The following is a 20,173-nucleotide window of genomic DNA, read 5'->3' as shown; positions in this document are numbered from 1 at the left end:
AATGATCCCAGCTCCTTGGGAGGCTGAGACATGAGAATGGCAAGTTCAAGTCAAGCCTGGACAACTTACCTAGATCCTGTTTTTTTTTTTAAAAAAAAAAAGAGAGAGAGAAGGCTGGGGATGTAGCTAAGTGTTAAAGAACCTTGAGTTCTTGGGTTCACTCCCATTATTGCCCTCCTCATCCTCAAAAAAGATTTGATGTTAAATGGATAATTTATGCATTTTAGATGTTGATTCTAGCACTCCTTCTTTTATAGGAAATAAACTGGGGGAAAACTGTCCTATTTTAACAGTTTTAGCTGCTCTCTCTCATCTACAAATACAAACATACATAAGAACACACACCCCAAATGTCAATAAACCACATCTTTACCCAAACATTTATTGGTCTTAAATACCAACCATGTCACTACAAGCAAGTTTAAAGACCATAGATTTTTAAACATGAATAAATAAATCAAGGTTAGTTTATCAATACTTCCTCCTTTATTTATTTATTCATTTATTTTTTATTTGCTTCTCTTTCTTTTCCTAACACATACCTTACATCTTACAGAATCAGAATTCTTTCAACTTTGTTTGATGAATATTTTTACATTTATTCTGTACACCTCTACTGGTTAAAGAATTTAATTCCAATTTTTAAAGGTGCATGATTTCTTACAAATAATTTTCATGAAATAATGGCAGCTACATCAAAATATACACACTATGACTAAACAAAAGTTTAGTCTTTCTTGATCTTCACAAGTCACTTGAGATGGTAAACTGGTGGTTTTTACACACACTGGTTTTGTTGCTGCTGTTGCTTTCCCTGTTGGGCACGGTGGTGGGGTGGTCTACTTCAAGTTTTGACAGGACCTTCCATGAGTAGGTGACAAAGCCAGTTACTTCACATATAGAAACTATTTTATATTAACATTTAAGATTAGTTTTTTCTAAAATGATTCAAGCATATGTGCACAAACACTGAATATGTTCTATCTCAGCCCCTTTGCTGTAAAGTCTTCCTTTAAAGAAAGCTTGGAAAAGTTGGCACTGTTAAACATTCATGTAAAATTTTACTCAAAATTACAAGTGTTGTAACTGGGGCCAATTAAAGCAATCCAAGACACTCCCTTTCTGCTGTGGGGAGAGAAACCAATTAGGATTGAGCAGTTATCATGTCTCAGACATTGAGAGATGTGAGTGTGGAGATTATCACATTTATTCTCATATCACAACTATGATATAGGGTACTATCCCCATCCCCATCATAGGGCTTAACAAATCCAGGTAAGGTTGCAATTTAGGTAACTGCCTGCATTCATTCCCAGTTAGCAAGCAACTCAGCAGGCATCCAAATCCAGAGCCATTCTGTGCAAAATCTGTGCTCTCTGCCCTGCATTTCACTTTCCACTGGTTCCCCTTTTCCCCAAATACAAGTCCATCCCCTACTGTTGTTTCTTTAAGGTATCATTATCTGCTGCCACAAGTGGCATAATATTCAGATAATTGTACTGACTCCTACTGCAGAAAGCATCATGTGAGTTTTCCAGCCAGATTACCCCCTGCCCCCCCCCACTCCCACCCCAATTGTTTTTGCAAGCCTGAAAGATTTTTGTCAAGAAAACTCCTTACTGGAAACAGACACACACTGTGTTATAAGCTACACATTTCTGCAGTTTTAGAAATGTAGCCCAGGAATGCACGGGGTACATTTTGACATGATCAACACAAACCTCAGGACATTGTGGTTATGTTTATTTGCTCATATATATATATATATATATATATATATATATATATATAGAGAGAGAGAGAGAGAGAGAGAGAGAACTTTTAGATCTTAGAGAAAAATTCCATATGATTAATTAATTTACTTTTTAATGAAATAGGGTCTAGCTGTATTGTCCAGGCTGGTCTCAGACTTCTAGGCCCAAATGATCCTTCCCTATCAGTTTCCTGAGTAGCTAGGACTATAGGCATGGCACAATTTAATTTATTTTAGGTTTGTTTTGTTTTGTTTTATTGTTACAAAAAAGATTTATTTTCTTTTGTAATTTTTTTCTATACTTGGGGAAAAATATCTACTTTGCTGTACAGATTTTTACTAGATGTCTTCATTTAGCATGGTGACTGGGGAAAGATGTTGCTTTGTTAGTTTCTTCAGGATAATTTGCATTTTGAGGAAAATGCACTGTCCTAAAATTTCAGTAAGGGAGAGGGCAGTCAGATTAGGAAAATGTTTCCCTGTTGTTGTTAAGGCCTATTAGACCCTGTCAAGCATGACAGGGCATTTTTTTTTTTTTTTAATTTAACACATCCTGCTCCAGTTAAGGCTGAGAATCAGAAAAAGTGCTTGGCACAACAGTTTAGCAGGAAAGAAAGCTATTTTAAATGTCTTTTGGGAACATGTTTGTGCAACAGGAAAAAACATACAATTGAGTTGATAATAGCACTCCGTAAAGGTTGGACTCTCCGAAATGGATTTGCCATCCTTTTCACAGGGAACGTGTTGTCCTTAAGCGGCAGTTCTCACTTAAGCACAGCTTAATTCAGCAAGGAACACTTTCCTGTGCAACTCCTTTTGCACTGGAAAATCTATTTTTACATTACAACCCAGACTTAGTCACAGGAGTAAATAATTAAAAATATGTTGTGTTTGGTCTGTGCTTCAATACAGGAGTTCATAGAGTGTGTCACGGGACAGTGTCTAGCAAATGTCTCAACTCACACACCCAGGTTCCTATTCCTTAATTCCCCAAAGAATCTCAGGTTCCTCAAGGGCTGATACCATTACCTTCCACACAGCCTCGCTTGTTCTTGAACCCATCCATGCCTTGTATTCCTAGTTCTTCATCCCTAGAAAGCTCTACTCTCTCTTCTCTGCCAACATACACTTACCCTTTGAATTTTTAAACACAAATGTTTTGAAATGTGCTATAATTTAGTCAACATATATATTTTCTCCCTGCTCAACCTCAGCAGATCTTTGTGGGCAAAATGTCAACTTTCTTTAATATTCTAGTATAAGGTTATGAGCATGAACTTCCCATGACAGGGTACCCCTTTGCTGATCTCTAGAACTTTGAAGACAAACATTCCTGTATAGTTTTTCTTCAGGCTATCTGAATTGCACTCAGGTATTACCCACCACCTCTTTCTTCTGCCATATTAGTGATTAGACTCCACCTAGATATACATCATAATAGACTTAAGAACCTCTTTAAGTTTCTTACAGTTACCAAGTTCTCATGTTCTTGTAAGTGAAAACATTTTTATAGTTCTGCCTTTGAAATCTGCATTTTTGTCTTAGTTTGTGTTGCTAAAATAAATTATCATAGACTAACAATGAAGTTCTAGGGGCTACCGATCTGAGATTAGGGTGACAGCATGGCTGGGTTCTTGGTAAGGACATTCTTCCAGGGTAAGTCCTCCATGTCCTTTCCTTGGTAGTATACACCCACCCACCCACACTCACATACATGAACACATACAAATCTCTTGTCTTTTTCTCTTTTAAGGTCACTAATCCTATCATGGTAGTTCCACCCTCATGACTTCATCTAAACTAATTACCTCCCAAAGGCTCCATCTCCAAATACCAACATACAGCTTTCATATGTAAATGGGGAGGACACAAACATTCAGCTAGTATTAGGGCTTTGCCATATAAATGATGTTGGGGGGGCACAAATATTCAGTCCCTAGAACTTTCCATTTCCATTGCTAGTCCTAGTTCTAGTCCTCATGATTATTTCTTTCCCTTACATACTTCCAATTACTTGAAGAAGACTTTTAATCTGTCTCTCTGCAACAGTCCTTACCTCTAACTTTGAATTAATCCCCCTTTTGTTATAAAATGAAAATCTTATTAAGTTGCTCTATTGTATATATATAATATCCTATACGTATATATAATATCTTGTAATTATTGTTCATCATTTGCAATAGTTTAGCGAACCTATAAGATACATGTCATCCCTTCTCCAGTTGGTGCACCTGGCAGATATCATTGAATCAGGGACTCTTTCTTACTGTATCCATACCAACTTTAACCCGCACAGCACCACAGTTCTAGATGTCGCTACCAGTAAGTCAGAGCAGGCATTCAAATAAAAATTTCTATACTAGAGCATTAAACCAAAACTCTTCTCTATGAAATAAAATTTCATCATTAAATAGCTCCCATCTTCCTGGGAAGTCTCATCCTGAAACTCTCAAACACCTGGTACTTCCAAACTCCACATAATGAATGTCATGTTCTCTATAAAGACCTTTCTTACACACTCATCTCTCTCTCTCCCTCTTTCTCATCGCCGTCCCACATTCACTCCTGTACTTAACCCACATAAAATATATAATTTCATATGATCAATTTGACACTAAAAATATTTATTGACAATATGTAGCACTTTATTACTCATAGGGGTACCTATTGGTCCTCCTGCTATGTTTTAACTGAGAGCAGAAACCATAGGGTTTCTGGAAACTTGTTATTAACTAACCTTTGGAACATATTGGGATATATTTACACATGTGTATATGTGTGCATGTTTACACATATATATACACACATATATATGTGTGTATATATGTTTTGATAAATGAATGAATACATGAATATATTTTAAAATACTAAGAAAGTATTCTGTTTAATAGATGTAAAAAATGAGTCACTATTGTGAGAAACACTTTCACCTATTCAAAACCAAAGAATGGACTAAGAGACGCAAGGTAGAGCAAAAAGCCAGGCTTTGCTTTTCTAATGGTCTTGCAATGCTGGGTGTCCTGCAAGACCCAGTGTCAAGGGGAGCAGGCACACACATATTGGGTATAACCAGCTTTTTATCCCCTAGAGTATAATGTTCCTCCCCCACGGTTCCTCATTAGTAGAATACTATGGGATTTACACTCTTCGCGAATGTCACCTAGGTTTTACCATCTCATAATGGGTTAAATATATTTATATATATATATATATATACCTACCTTCAGTTGTTCCCATCTCCCTTTGTTTCTCTTGTGGTTGGAAAGTCTTCTTGGGGTGAATGCACTCTGACATGTATACACAGCAGCTCTACTTCTTTACCTAAGCTACTCTTTCTTTCTTTTCTTTTTTTTTTTTTTTGGTACTGGGGACTGAACTCAAGGGCACTCAAACACTGAGCCACATCCCCAGCCCTATTTTGTATTTTATTTAGAGAGAGGGTCTCACTGAGTTGCTTAGCACCTTGCTTTATGCTGAGGCTGGCTTTGAATTCACAATCCTCCTGCCTGGGATTGCAGGCGTGTGCCAAATTACTCTTTCTTAATGGAGAGATTTCTCTGTTGGTCAGGAAGGACCCCTTCCCCCACCTCCTGACTGTCAAGGGGTAATTCAGGTGCCTGCACTTTGGATCTGCACACCCCCAGGCTATGGTGCTATTGTCACTTTCCCATCTGCTCTATTTGCCCTCTGGCTGCCTTTCTTACAAACCAATTTTACGTTTAAGGCTAAATACTATCTTCTGAAAATTGACCACTGGAGTTGCTATTCTTCACACTATTGAAGAACAAATTTCAACACAATCATTTTGTAGTCTTTTTAATAAAAATAGGAGGCATTATTTTTAAATAAAATGTGCATTTACCATTGAAACACATTTTTTTCTTTCTTCCTCCATATGCAGCTCTCTTCCTTCCTTTTCTCTCCCTCTCCCCCCCCCCTCCCCTCCCCTTCTCTTCCTCCCTCCTACCCCTCTTTCTTGTCTCTCCATTTTGTAGCCTCTCTCTTTATTTCCTTCCTTGACTTTTTAATTTCTATCCTCCTTTTTTTTTTATCTTGTAATGACTCCACAGAAAAGAAATTATTGGGATGAAAAATTTCTAACCTGTGTTAATCTCCAACAAAGAAGCAAAGTTTGATATTTCTCTTTTTCTTCTTGTAATATTTCTCATGTTTGATATTGTTGTTTATAATAACAATTAAAATGTCACAAATGTAATGAAAAATCTACATTTTGCACATAAATTGTCAGTTTTTCACTGTATTATGAAAATGAAATAAACTCTAAAAATGTGAAAAATAAAAGCACTGGCAGAAGAAAACAAAAAGCAATGACAAATCCTGTGTAAGCGTAGGGGAAATTTATAAGTATATAATTAACAAGTTTGCCTTAAGAACACGTAATTTTTTTAAAAAATGTAAATTCATTTATAAAAGAAAATATATTTTGTGCATGAATGAAAAATAGGTTCTGAAAAAAACAAATTTTGTGGAAAATTTTTCTTCATAAATCCATACAATTTTATACATGTAAAATCCATTTATTTTTTGTTGTTAAGCAGGAAATAATGCATCTATTGTAGGGACAATTCAGCTTTTATATCCACGATACGCTGTACTTAAGCTTAGCAAATATTTTGGTTGGTAGATATTATTTTATAACATGAATATTAACTGTCTCTAACAAAGGAGAGTGGGGATTGGGGGTAGATATTCTAATCACCTTAATTCTTCTTTAGCTATACATGCCTCTTTTGCACTTATTGATTTTTAAACAGCTTTATTAATGTAAATCACATAACTCATAGTTTACTCACTTACAGTATAAAGTCCAATGGTTTTAGTCTATTCATGGATTGTTCAATTAACACACAATCTATTTTTAGAATAGTGCCCCACCCAAGGAAGAATTCCTGTGCCCATTAGTAATTACTCATGGCTATCCTTCCTTAATTCCAGGCAACTACTAGTATTGTCTTCATTTATATAGATTTGCATACTATGGACATTTCATATAATATATCAATAAAGTATTTGGGTTTTCTTGACTGGCTTTTAGAATGTTCATTCTGCAGCAGGCATTAATACTTTTTTCTTTTATTGCTGAATAATATTTCCAGTGTGTGTACTTATCACATATTCTTTATTTGTTCATCAACTGATGGACATTTAAGTTATTCCCACTTTTCAACTATTAAGATCAGTTAATGCTAGGAACATTCATGTACAAATGTTTGGATGTATGTTTTAATTTTTTCTTGAGTATATTTTTTAGATGTACAATTTCTGGGTCATATAATAATTTTAAATTTAACATTTAGCAAAACATCTGAAGTGTTTTCCAAAGTTGCTGCAACGTTTTACATTTCTGCCAGAAATGTATGAAGGTTACAGTTTCCCCACATCCTTTCTTACACTTATTGTTGTATTTTTTAGTCATAGCTGTCTAGTGGAGATGAAGTAGTATCTTATTGTGGTTTTGAATTGTATTTTCCTGATGACTAATGTTGTTGAGCCTTTTTTCAAGTGCTTATTGTTCATTTGTCAAATCCTTTGCCCACTTTTAAATTGTGTTGTTTAACTTCTTATTATTGAGTAGTAAGAGTACTTTGTATGTTCTAGATAAAAATCTGTATCAAATATATGATTTGCAAATATTTTCTCTCATTGTGCAAATTATTCTTTTTTCAGTCCTCTGGATCAAATCCAAACCCTACTGAATGTTAGGCAAGCTCCATACCACTTTGCTACATTCCTATCCCCAAGGGTGGAGATATTTTTAAAAATGGGACTATCTCTTTCACTTTCATTGAAGTCATTTGTATTTTGGTGGTGGCTTTCTAATTTGTTTTTGTGTGAATGTATTCGTGTATGTGTATGTGTTCCTGTCTGTTTTGGGGAGTTGAACCCAGAACATCACACATGCTAGATAAGATCTGTACCACTGAGCATACCCTAGTCCCTCATTTTCTTGTTGGTACTATTTGTATGAAGAATTTATGATCTTGATGTAGTCCAGTTTGTTTATTTTTTTGTCACATGTGATTTTAATGTTATATCTAAAAATGCAGTAGTGCCTTAAACAAGGTGATAAACATGTTTTTGTCTAAGGGTTGAATTTACTCTTTGAGCTGGGTATAATATCTTGTCAGAGGCATGCATTAGCTGTGGATTAATAGAGAGCATATATTGCAAAGTCTATTTAATATTTAGAAAAAAATTACATTATAGATATATATATGGATCTAAAAGTTGGTTCTGAATTCCTATTGGCTGGGTATAAATATCCTTTGGTTCTGAATAATGATGTTCTGCTTTGGTGAAAAAGAAAACAATCTGTAAGTATTTTGATGGTATGGTGGGAGGAATTTGAAGTCATCTCACTTTACAGGTCAGGAAATGGAGACCAACCAAAGTGATTAACTCAAGAATATTCATGTTTTTCAATCATAGTTGGAATGCAAGATGAAACCTTCTGATTCCATTCTCCATAATAATTCCACTACACCAGCACTTCTCAAAATGTTAGTCCTGAATGTTTTGGCTACAAAATCCAATTTAACACTTATATTGATGAGGAATTCCAGAATTGTAGCTGACTTCAAATATGGCCACATTAGAGAGCTCTAATAATGTTATAAGATTGTCTACTAATCCTCAAATCTCAGCTAATTTTTTCCTGTTTGTCTCCATTTTTTGAATAGTTTTTTTCCATATAACAAGAAGGATGAATAACCTGATACTCATGAGCCCTATTTGCTTTGAACCCTAGGGGAAAGAGAAAATCATCCTTGATAACACTGATGGAAATGTCCCAGGGACAATCCAGATGGTGTAGTTTGCACTACCTGTCCATGGCCAAGCCAGCCTAAATCAGAGGACTGTGTTAGTCCTGACATTAGTCACTTCTCACCTCAATGACCAGGAAGGCAGTATCACTTGAACCTGAGGGAATGGATTCTCTATAGGAAAATAATTCATTTTATCAAGGAATAAAATAAATGTGCCATAAGAATTCCTGTCATTAATTTCTTAATGTCAAAATGTGCTAATAGGTGCTATATAATTTTTTTTTAAAAAAATGATTGAAAAGCTCCATGCAATAAGAATACCATAACTTTGATCAGAGACTAAAATTAAACTTAGATCATAGGTTTAAATTAAAATTCTAACAAAGTTATATATTTTCTCTGGAGTTCCTTATGTTACATGAAAGAAGACCAGCACAGAAAGACGTGTACTACATGATCTCATTTACACATAGAAACTAAAATGTTGATCTCATACAATGGTGGTTACCAGAGGCTGGGAGAACAGATGTGATGGGGACAGGGTGTAAGGTTGATTGTCTGGAATGAACAGTTATCACTGTTAAGTTATATATTTAGATAGAAGCAAAAAGCTCTGGAGTTTTGTTGCACATTATGGTAAATCTAGATAATGATAGTGTATTTTGTACATATTTTAAAAAGCTAGAAGAAAAGATTTTGAATGTTTTCACCAAAAAGAAACGATTAACATTTCAGGAGGTAGATATGTTACCCTGATATGAACATTACACAATGTATACAGATAGGAAAATATCATATAATATCCTATAAACATGTATGATTTTTATTTCAGTTAAAATTAAAAATTTAATTAACAATAAATTAACATTAATTTTTTTTCTGAAATTATTGTTGGTGGAAGAAAATAGGTTTCCTCCTAGAGTTTTACTCTTGACTTTGTGGAAGGGAAATATGTGTAAACTTGTAGTTCAAAGATTTGGAAAGATGTGTTTTGTTTCTATTTTTTGAGCAATTAATTCTTTCCATATTAGATCTCCTGGAGGGAGAGTGTTCCATCAAGTACAAAGCATTTTTTTTCAAGCTCCCTCCCACCGTTAGGTAATTGGGCTGATATTTGGACACTTGCCTCTTTCAAATAAAAAGAGAGTGGCCAAAATCACCGGAAAATGGCTAATTATGCCCACAGTGGGAAAATTATTCCCATGAGTAAGTACTTCAGAGTGTAAAATGAAATCCCAAACTTAATCACAAAATTATCTCTCTTTAATAGTTATTCAACTATCCAACCTGGAATGTTCATTAGATAACAAGTCAGCATGGACTCAATGTGAGCTTTTTGTTGTTCCATTACAGTGTTAGTAAATGCTATTGTAGTTCATTTTAAATTACAGTCAAATCTTGGAGGATTTAGAACTTATTTTAAATAGGATTAGCATGCTTTGTTCTTTAAACTGTCACTATTTATTATAATATGCTCAAAATTTTGCTAAAGCTTCATTTTTTGTAGGTTCAGTATTGGGAAATGTGTAGTATTGTTAAGTACTACACATTAAGTATTAAGTAGATTTTGTAATACTGTTAAAGTACTACACATTAAGTATTAAGTACTACACATTAATATTAAGTAGATTGACATCACATCTGGGACTCTACTTAATTTCTGCTTTATTCGATTGTTTTATAACTATGTAAATGAAATAACAGAAAAGAACCGTATTATTTCTGCAAAAGACTTAAAAAACTGCAGATGTAAATTGATTACATTCTTGAAATAAAGCATTAATTTTTCACTATAATGCTATTGAAATTATGGCAGGAAATCAAAATATGTTTAAACTTCTTTATATTTTGTTATAGTTTAGGTCTTAAACGCCCCCAAAGGTTGTATGCTTAAAGCTTAGTTGCCAGTTTTAGGGGCTTTTGGGAGGTGGTGCAAGTGGGGCCTTTGAAAGGAAATGAGGTCATTAGGGATAAGTCCTTGGAGGGCATAGTGGGAAGCTGGCCACTTTGTTCTACCATATGCTTCTATTGTAATATTTAGCTTTGCCATTTATCCAAAGTCATGTTGCTAAGTGAAATAATTTAAAATCTTTGAAAATGAAAGCCAAAATAATTGTTTTAACATTATTTATCTCAGGTATTTTGCCACAGTCAAAGAAGCTGACTAACACATATTTCTACAAATTTTAATATGATACAACAATATAGCTAGCATTTTCTGAGTTTTAAGAAGGTCATATACATTATCTTATTTTCTCAGTAGTTTTCAAGTTTAGGAATTATTTTACAGATGAAAAAATATTCATAAAGAAGTTGTCTGACTTGCTAATATATGGATGAGTTGGATTTTAAGATCAGAAAGTCTAATTAGTATTTGCAATACAAATATTGCCTCTACTTATAACTGATATCATGTATCACCCCTCTATTATGCCAATTTCAATATGTATCTGAAAAAAAAGCTACCATTAATCAGTAGAACAATATTAATATTTTTAGCATGGGAACCTTAATACTTGGAATTAAATTCAAGTGTCTTCTCTAAAACAAAATGCTTGTGGGGGGAGTAGGGGGTGGGCTATGGTTTAAAGTTCATCAAATGACTGAGTTCCAACACTAATTTTGTGTTGGTGGAACCATTCCTTATTAAAACTTATGTTTTATATTCTAAGGACAGAGTTTAAAAGTAGTGAACTAAGCCAATAAAATCAGCATAAGATCATCTCTCCAACTTGATATTTTTATTGAGAAAAGAAAACTTGATTAACATTTTACCCTGCTAAACATGACTTCACTTCCATCTCACTGAAAAATTAGAAAATGCATGATCAATAAATAGTGTAGGATGTCTAATTTAATTTTTAAAAGTATTTAAATGTATTTTTATGCACTCAAAGTTGAAGCAGTATATGCAGTTTTTGTTTGGGTACCTTACCAGAATGGCAAGTCTGAGTTGTCAAGCCATTTACCAATGTAAGTTCATAACAAAACAACAACAAGACCATCACACATGACCACATCAGTCAAGAAAGGAATTAAAATAAGAAATCTTGCAGGGAGAAGTATAATCTATCTACAGCAAAATTAAATGAGAAAGTGAATAGGTAAGACTTATTGAATAAGTACAGCAAAATGTACCCAGTATTTTTAAAAACCTTAATTGTCTAAATCTTAACTGTGTCCATTCTCCAAAGTAGTAAAATATAAGGCAAAAGGGCGAGAGAATCTGAGTTCTGAGCTTGGAGTCAGCCATAGACATCTTTGTTACCATGACCAAATCACTTATATTTGTATGTTGGACTTGTCTGTTTCATTCAGTAGAAATTGTCATCGTTGTGATTATACATTATATAGTGATACAAATAATAAGCTAGTGCTTGTTTTGAGACAAGTTAGGAGACAAGTTCTTTATATCTGGTAATTTAATATGTAAAATAATTAGGAGACAAGTTCTTATATAGGAGACAAGTTATTAGGAGACAAATTCTTTATATCTATCAGGTAATTAAATATGTAAAATATTTCAAGAAGATGAGTTATGAAAAAAATCATAGGCAACATTGACTGAGCCAGATATTAATTGACTTTATCTCTTTTATAAGTCATATCAAATTTCTAAAATAGCCAGTACTTATACACCTATTTTCAGGTTATGAAGTCAGCTTAGATAGTCTAAGTGTTAAAAGACCTGGAATTTGAAGCTGTTTCTTTGATTTTAGTGTACATCATCAAAAAGTATCAATAGAAAGAAGGAGGCCTATTAAAGGTCAAGTTCAATTGTCATTTTCTCATGGAGTAAACCAAGCAGAATAAAGTCAAGTGGATTTTATCAAAATACCCAATGTTGAAAAATCACTGCTAGTTTGTGTGATTGTCTTACACTGTGCTGAATATAATATAAATGTCAGAGGAATGACTGGTTAGTTGGGAAGCATAAAGATACCTCTTAAATTTGATGAGAAGATATAACTTTGATCAAGTCATGATTTGTATTCATTTTTCTTCCAGCTACAACAAATTAACATGAATTTCATAGTTGGAAGCAACAAACACTAATTATCTCACAGTTCTGTAGATTAGAAGTTTAAGGTGTTTCAAGTATAGCAAGCAAGGACCACATCAAAATATTGGCAGAGCTATCTTCTCTTTGGAAGTTCTGGGGAAAATTCTATCTGAAGATTCATTCAGGTTGTTGGCAGAATTCAGTTCTTGTGATTATAGTACTGAGGTCCCCATATCCTTGCTGGCTATCAGGTTAGAGGCCCTGTAGGACTCTATGGGTCTTTGCGTGTGCACTCCTATATCACAGAACCATGAACAATGGATCCATGCTTTCTCACGTTACCAAAGTTTTCAAAATTTTCAAAGCTTTTCTGCTTATTCTCATTCTGTTGCATCTGCTGCATTTTTTTAATGACTCAAAAATTATAATATGATTGGGAGAATTAAGAATACCTATAAACATCAGGTTTCTACAATTTGATTAAAGTCACTTGATAAGTAATCCACTCAAAAAATACTTTCTCCATGCCCTCTTTCTGCAGTCACTCTGCTAGGATTTGGAGCCACAGAGATGACTATGATGTCTGCCCTATTCTTACTATGTACACAATCTAGACAAAACAGGCATACAAATAAATAATTATGTGATTATGTTTTCAAGTATATATTTAAATAACTTGCTCTGGGAGTTCTAGGATAGTAGTCATGCCTGGGAGCATTGCAGAATATTTTGCTGGATTCTTTCTAGATATTCCTTTTAAATATGGTCTGGCCAGTCCCTACAGACAAATAATTATAAGTACATTCAGGTTTCAGCATGACCCAGTAAGGATGATGCTCTCATATTATGGGTTTCAAATCTGATAGGTCAAGAATTTCCTTGGGAACGTAGTAAAAATGTGGACTCCCAAGTTTTTCTCCTAAATATTCTAATTCATAGAGGTTTTGGTCTGGCCATTCTAACATTTTTCAGCAAGTTTTGGTGGTGATTACGATTCAAGTGACCCATGAATTCACATTTTGAGGAATAATCATTTAGCCTAAAATAATATGTCTCAAATAACATAAAACAAAAGAAATATAGTTTTAGTGTTTTTTTGTTTTGTTTTGTTTTTATCAGTAACAGATCTTTAAAAAGAGAAGCCTCTTTATTTTGCTTTTGTTGAAAGTGTGAGCGGCGCTGCAGGCGGTGTTTGACTGAAGCATTAAAACCTTAGACTGACATTTATTTTTCAGACTCTATTAAAAGTAAAGTCAGTTAGTAACTTGCAATAATAATTCTATTACAAAGAATGAGGTTTTGCCAAAAATAAACATTGAGAAGAAAATGAAAGGTAACCAGGTTTCTACACCCTGACTTTTTTTTTTCAGTGATACAATCTATGATAGATTGTGTAGAAAGAAGAAATTTCCATTTGCAATGCAGGTGTGGAATATTGGGATCAGAAAAGACTGTTTATCCTTTGTTTTGATTTAGGAGAATTGCAGCTTATATAATAAACCATAAGTAAGGGAAGGCATGCTCATCTTTGCTTACACAAAAATTCAGGCTACTATGGCAAACTAGATGTGTATGAGAAATGCTTCTGTTGGCTAAGTTTATGGTAAATGGATAAATATGTGGAAAAAAGAATATGGCTTCGGGCCTATAAAAATCTAAGACATTTCTGAAATGGAAAAGTAGAAGATGAAACTTTTCTTTCTCTTAATCTTAGAGTGAACATACTTTTAAATATGAGGATTAGGTAGCAATTAAAGATAAGAATTATTATTAAGAAAAATAATTAAAAGTATGTTTTGATATGCATGTACAAAATTTATGTTTTTGTCTTCTGATAAATTAGTACCATATCAACTGTTTTTGTGTAGAATAAAATATTTGTGTAGAATAAATCATAAAACATACACTATAGTAAGTTAAGAATGATTAACCCTCTTAAAACTTCAGAATTTAAAAAGTAAATCAATGAAAAAAAATAGTCAAGTAGAGTGAATCATGGAAGTTCAAAGGAATGGTAAGTTTAAAAAAGTGTTTTGATTTCCTAGGCAGCTCTATATCAACTCATTCTCTCTCTTCTCCCCTCCCTCCCTCTGCTAGGGATGGGCCTTATGCATATTAATGAGCATGCTACCACTGAGCTACATCCCCAGTCCTAAGCAGTTTTAGTTCAAAAGTTATTTCATTTTTGAGACATTTTTCATTTCTCAAAGTTGTTTTTGTGATGAAATAAATAATTTTTTTAAATGTTAATGTTGAAGATTTGGGGGAAATATAGAGCATGTTTACAAATAAGAATATATATGTATTATTCTGTTTATACAATAAACAAACCAATCACATTTTTTGCAGTAGAACCAACTCTTTCACTTTATTAAATTTGGGAAGGGAAAATAAAAAATAAAACTTACAGGATCCATGAGACTAGTACTAGCATGATAAAAGTAATTACTCCTAGTACCACTATGATTACAATTTCAAGTAGGAGTATAAATTAGAATTTCCTCAGGTCTGAAAATTTCTTTTCATACTAAGTAAATGTTATTCCCCTTGAAAAAGTCTACCCGCTGACTAAATCACTTAATGACTTCTTTTCATTATTCACTTGGCTTCTTCCAAAACTTAAATGAAAACTACTAGATATCATGTGGTAACATGCAGTTAAATTGCAGTAAATAATTTAACATCTGAAAGTGATAAGTGATTGAGAACCATTTATCACATTTAGTTAGTTAATATCAAATGTATTCTAGCAAAGATAAATTTGCAATAAGTAGAAGAGAGAACCATTTACAGAATGAGCCATTTAGCGGAAGTATGAAAAGAACCAATGACTTAAACCTAGGAATACAGTTAAACATACTTGTGAGAATAATCTTGGCATTATTTCTACTAACATGAGACTCAGTCTGAATTGAGTTTTAGCTAATTTGCAGTGGCATCACCCACATGCCCAGTCATGATCCATACAAAATTGGCCTAGAGAGCCCTTGATGAAAGGGGACATTCCTTCATAATGACCACTCACTCACTACAGGTGTCTGCTAGAAGGGAAAATTTGATAGATCCTTTTTAGAATAGATGAGTTGAGAGAATAGGATAGCATCACCTAGGGAATTGGATGTTGATGCATCTCCTGGAGAATACAGGTGTTCACTCTCTGTGTGAATGAATATCACCCAAATTTGCTGTTCTACCATTGATAAACCCAAGGCTATAGATATGCCCTGTTGATAAGAAATGCAGCACACAGTACAAAATACAACCTTGCTCCTAGCAGCACATATTCCTGATTACTAGGGAATAGGATGAAGAAAGAAAGCTATATATATTAAACCATTTGTAGAATATATACATTGTGAGTTGATAAATTCCTTTTTAAGTATTAGGGCCAGGTTGCTCTCCTTATATCAAAGAAGACATTTGGCATTTGTTTTTTAAGGATTGGCTAGCTTCACTTAGCATAATCTGCTCTAATGCCATCCATTTCCCTGCAAATTCCATGATTTTGTCGTTTTTTTAGTGCTGCATAATACTCCATTGTGTATAAATGCCACATTTTTTTTATACATTCATCTGTTGAAGGGCATCTAGGTTGATTCCAGAGCCTAGCTATTGTGAATTGTGCTGCTATGATCACTGATGTGGCAGTATCCCTATAATGTGCTCTTTAAAGTTCCTCAGGGAATAGTCCGAGAAGGGTGATAGCTGGGTCAAATGGTGGTTCCATTCCCAGCTTTCCCATGAATCTCCATACTGCTTTCCATATTGGCCGCACCAATTTGCAGTCCCACCAGCAATGTGCAAGTGTACCCTTTTCCCCACATCTTCACCAGCACTTATTGTTGTTTGACTTCATAATGACTTCCAATCTTACTGGAGTGAGATGGTATCTTAGGGTGGTTTTGATTTGCATTGCTCTGACTGCTAGAGATGGTGAGCATTTTTTCATGTACTTATTGATTGATTGCATGTCCTCCTCTGAGAAGTGTCTGTTCAGGTCCTTGGCCCATTTGTTGATTGGGTTATTTGTTATCTTATTGTTTAATTTTTTGAGTTCTTTGTATGTTCTGGATATTAGGGCTCTATCTGAAGTGTGAGGAGTAAAAATTTGTTCCCAGGATGTAGGTTCCCTATTTACCTCTCTTATTGTTTCTCTTGCTGAGAAAAAACTTTTTAGTTTAAGTAAGTCCCATTTGTTTATTCTTGTATTTAATTCTTGGGCTATGGGCGTCCTATTAAGGAATTTGGAGCCCGACCCCACAATATGTAGATCGGAGCCAACTTTTTCTTCTATCAGGTGCAGAGTCTCTGATTTGATATCAAGCTCTTTGATCCATTTTGAGTTAACTTTTGTGCATGGCGAGAGAAAGGGGTTCAGCTTCATTTTGTTGCATATGGATTTCCAGTTTTCCCAGCACCATTTGTTGAAGATGCTATCCTTCCTCCATTGCATGCTTTTAGCCCCTTTATCAGTTATAAGAAAGTTGTAATTTTGTGGATTGGTCTCTGTGTCCTCTATTCTGTACCATTGGCCCACCTGCCTATTTTGGTACCAGTACTACGCTGTTTTTGTTACTATTGCTTTGTAGTACAGTTTGAACTCTGGTATCGCTATACCTCCAGATTCACACTTCCTGCTTTGAATTGCTTTTGCTATTCTGGGTCTTTTGTTTTTCCATATGAATTTCATGATAGCTTTATCTATTTCTATAAGAAATGCCGTTGGGATTTTGATTGGCATTGCGTTGAACCTGTAGAGAACTTTGGGTAATATTGCCATTTTGATGATGTTGGTTCTGCCTATCCATGAACAGGGTACATTTTTCCATCTTCTAAGATCTTCTTCTATCTCTCTCTTTAGGGTTCTGTAGTTTTCATTGTATAAATCTTTCACCTCTTTTGTTAGGTTAATTCCCAAGTATCTTATTTTCTTTGAGGATATTGTGAATGGGGTGGTTTTCCTCATTTCCATTTCAGAAGTTTTGTTGCTGATATACAGGAATGCCTTTGATTTATGCGTGTTGATTTTATATCCTGCCACTTTGCTGAATTCATTTATTAGTTCTAGTAGTTTCTTTGTAGACCCTTTTGGGTCTTCTAGGTGTAGGATCATGTCTTCCGCAAATAGTGATATTTTAAGTTCTTCTTTTCCTGTTTTTATGCCTTTAATTTCTTTTGTCTGTCTAATTGCTCTGGCTAGCATTTCAAGGACTAAATTGAATAGAAGTGGTGAGAGAGGGCATCCCTGTCTTGTTCCAGATTTTAGAGGGAATACCTTCAGTTTTTCTCCATTTAGAATGATGCTAGCCTGAGGCTTAGCATATATAGCTTTTACAATGTTGAGGTATGTTCCTGTTACCCCTAGTTTTTCTAGTGTTTTGAACATAAAGGGATGCTGTACTTTATCAAATGCTTTTTCTGCATCTATCGAGACTATCATATGGTTCTTATCTTTAAGTCTATTGATGTGGTGAATAACATTTATTGATTTCCGTATATTGAACCAGCCTTGCATCCCAGGGATGAATCCTACTAAGAACAGAGCAGGGAGGAAGAGCATGAGGAAAAGACTAACATTAAACAGAGACGAGTGGTGGGAGGGAAAGGGAGAGAGAAGGGAAACTGTATGGAAATGGAAGGAGACCCTCATTGTTACACATAATTACATATAAGAGTGGTGAGAGGAAAGGGGAAAAAAAAAAAAAAAACAAGGGAGAGAATTGAACAACAGCTGATGGGGTAGAAAGGGAAGAGGGGAGGAAAGGGGAGGGGGGATAGTAGAGGATAGGAAAGGTAGCAGAATACAACAGTCACTAATATGGCATTATGGAAAAATGTGGATGTGTAACCGATGTGATTCTGCAACTTGTATTTGGGGTAAAAATGGGAGTTCATAACCCACTTGAATCAAATGTATGAAAGATGATATGTCATGAGTTATGTAATGTTTTGAACAACCAATAAAAAAAACCCCTATAAATTCCACAGACCTTACACTTTTTTCTCTTTTTATCTATTCATGATATATGGTTTTGTTCAGGCTGATCTCAATGTCTTCCAGAGGAATACACAGTAACAAGATGTGAAATTACTTGCCAATCTCAGCCACTATGCCTAATCTTACTCTGGTAGACATTCTTCAGTCTATGGCATAGTAAAGTTTCTGATTCTTATTATTTAATCTTTTTCAGATTATTTGGGGTAGAGAAATTAAGTAAAATACATGAATCTGTTATCCTAACTAAAAGCTCCAAATTCTGACTCTAAAAATTTATTTCAATACTATCTTAAAATAACCAATAAAGGAAATAAATGTTGATGTTAGTACTCTAAAAAAATAATAATAATAAGTATTAGGGCCAGGATGACAAGTGACCAAGACATATTTCACTAAGATATTTTGGAACACTGATTTTAAAATCTAATAGGTAGGCAACAAAATTTTCTCAAATATGGATAAAATTTTCTGAAATATGTTGGGTTTGGGAGATTTCCAAATTAATTTTTAAATATTTTCTCCTTTAATTTTTTTGAGTCCTTGTACAAATTAAAGATAATTTAATTCTGATTTGTAAAACATGATTTCCAAATAGTAATATTTGTTTATGTCTTATTTAATATTTAAATAATATTTAAATTTAATATAATATTTAAATACACATACTTTTTTATGGAATACATTATAGTTTTAAAATGAATAATTATAAAGAATGTCACTCTTTAAAATAATCAGTTTAAAATAAAATATATCTGTGAACAGATATATAAGAGAAATAATTTTGAATACAGAACATATAAAGTATATTTTTATGTTAATCTAGCAAATAATGATGGATAACTTGGCAGATTATTTGGTTATATTGCAAGAGAAATAGAACATAGCTGAAAATAGACCATAAGTCAGAAGCTGCCAAGACTTCATGACAGAGTTCAAGTTTTAATGATCATAAAATTGAGGTGTTCAATATGATTCCTTAGTTCCAGCTGAAAACACACATTTAAGAGTGGAATTTAATCAAGGATTTTAAATAGCTTTAATTTATAATTCTTTTACAAAAAGTTCTAATATGTTATCACTGACATGCTAATGAGAGTGTTAGGAGTAATACTATTTCTAACTACCTTCAACTCTCATTAATAAAAAGTATGCAAAAATCCAAAACAAAAAAAACTCATCCTTTCTTTAGCATTTTTGTTAATATGGAGTGATAATTAAAACTGTACTAAGAAAATTACATAACAAAACTTATTTTTAAAGACAATATTATGTAGGATCATTGAAAATGGATATAAATATAATTAATATAGAAATATTTTCCTAAGTTATAAATTCCTGAGGAAAATATTTTAGTAATTCTATGAAAAAGGGAAAAAAAAATGTAAATGCTAAAATTTGATAATTTTTTGTGTGAAAAGAGCATATCCAGGCTTAAAATCATTTACCTATAAAAATATGTACCTTTATAGATCAATGGATTCTTATTATGTATCTATAATTCATACTGAAATATTAATTACTTGAAGTGAATATGTTATTTTATAGTAATGCAAATATATTATAAAAATTTTTTAGAAATTGGAACAGGTTAATACAATATCATTTTAGTAGTATTCACTTTGAAGTATTTG

General features: G+C 33.6%; 1 protein-coding gene across 2 annotated transcripts in view; it reads left to right on the top strand.

The window, feature by feature from the left end:
* The window catches only part of Calcrl (calcitonin receptor like receptor), a 100,685-nt gene that overhangs the window by 40,389 nt on the left and 40,123 nt on the right, over positions 1-20,173 (top strand). The window lies entirely within an intron of this gene.

This window comes from Marmota monax, unplaced genomic scaffold, assembly GCF_021218885.2.
Source record: "Marmota monax isolate L192 unplaced genomic scaffold, Marmota_monax_Labrador192_F-V1.1 WCK01_AAM20220418_F8-fsc00007, whole genome shotgun sequence".
NCBI classification, from domain to species: Eukaryota; Metazoa; Chordata; class Mammalia; order Rodentia; family Sciuridae; genus Marmota; species Marmota monax.
Note: the sequence above shows the minus strand (reverse complement) of the source record. Positions and strands in the feature narration are given on the sequence as shown.